At 34.2% G+C, this 1252-nt stretch overlaps 1 long non-coding RNA gene across 1 annotated transcript; it reads left to right on the plus strand.

The window, feature by feature from the left end:
• The first annotated feature begins 244 nt into the window (after positions 1-244).
• Positions 245-1252, plus strand: LOC126832577 (uncharacterized). Its single transcript, XR_007684780.2, has 3 exons — positions 245-343; positions 682-765; positions 1168-1252. It is a non-coding gene; the product is annotated as an uncharacterized LOC126832577 (long non-coding RNA).

Raw genomic sequence — 1252 nt, forward strand, 5'->3', positions numbered from 1 at the left:
CTGTATGCACTGTTCTTAAGTCACGATTGTCTGTGTTGTAATTAAACATGTAATTAATTTAATATGTCCTTTACAAGCTACATATGCTCTGTGTACAAGCCCCGCATTACTTCAAAGGATATACGTACTGGTCAGTAAGCATGCCATGACGAGATAAAAGAGATAATTGCATGTATGACCATGAGCTTATCTATGATCAGAAGGTATATAACTGAAGGCAACTACTAGACTGAACAGAGAGAGACGGAGAGACCGGCGTATGGACTCACCCGAGTTCAGCCGCTGCCTTGGCAGAGGGGTAGAATGGTGGATTTAATATAGTTATAGGCCTATGTGTTCCGATGTAAGCTTAGTTTAGTTCCTGTATAGTCTAGTTTCTGTAGTATTGATGTAGTTGTGTTATATTCTGTTCCTATGTAAATAAATCCTATATTTACGAAACTGGTCTACTGTTATCACTAAAATAGTGTTACAGAAGCCAACAATGGGTGATACTTGTAACAGTAACTTTATAATATTCATACATTAAAATCCGATTGTTAATTTGCTTGTCGTCCCCTGCTGGTTGTGTATCAATCATTTAGACTGAGTATGAGTTGTTAACCGGCTTGTTCTAGGACTCACTCACCTCTTTGTCTGCATTATTACTATATTAAATATATAATATTATAATTTATTTAGGCTAACCCGTGCCTCAATGATGGAATCTATGTGTCTGGTACGTGTCAATGTATATATCCCTACACTGGTGAATTGTGTCAAGATGTAAGTTCAGATAACTGTATATGTATGCTAACAATAATCTGGTTAAACATGTATTAAATCGACCTATTGCAGATCTGACTTACTTGCAAAGCCCATTATCATCAGATGGTGTAGATTTAAACGGATTTAAACAGGGTCGCCATTTAATGATTTATTTTAAAAATGGCGAATCGAGGCTAAATCTCGAATAACAAATACCCTCGTTACGATAATAAACAATAATATATATATGCCTCATCTTGTCAAAACTTCAAACAGTGATAACTTGGCTCAGAATAAAGTAATTTAAATGAAATTTTCATTATATTTATTTTGCATTATCAATTTTTGAAGTATTATAGTAAGAACTGTCAGCCATTTATCTAAATCTTACATAATGTATGTTTAATTCAATGTTTTCAGATAAACATATGCTATAATGGAGGTAAAGAAACAGTCGATGGTTTCTGTGATTGTCCACCGAATTTCTGTGGTGAACTATGTAATA

Source organism: Patella vulgata, chromosome 9 (assembly GCF_932274485.2).
Source record: "Patella vulgata chromosome 9, xgPatVulg1.2, whole genome shotgun sequence".
NCBI lineage: Eukaryota > Metazoa > Mollusca > Gastropoda > Patellidae > Patella > Patella vulgata.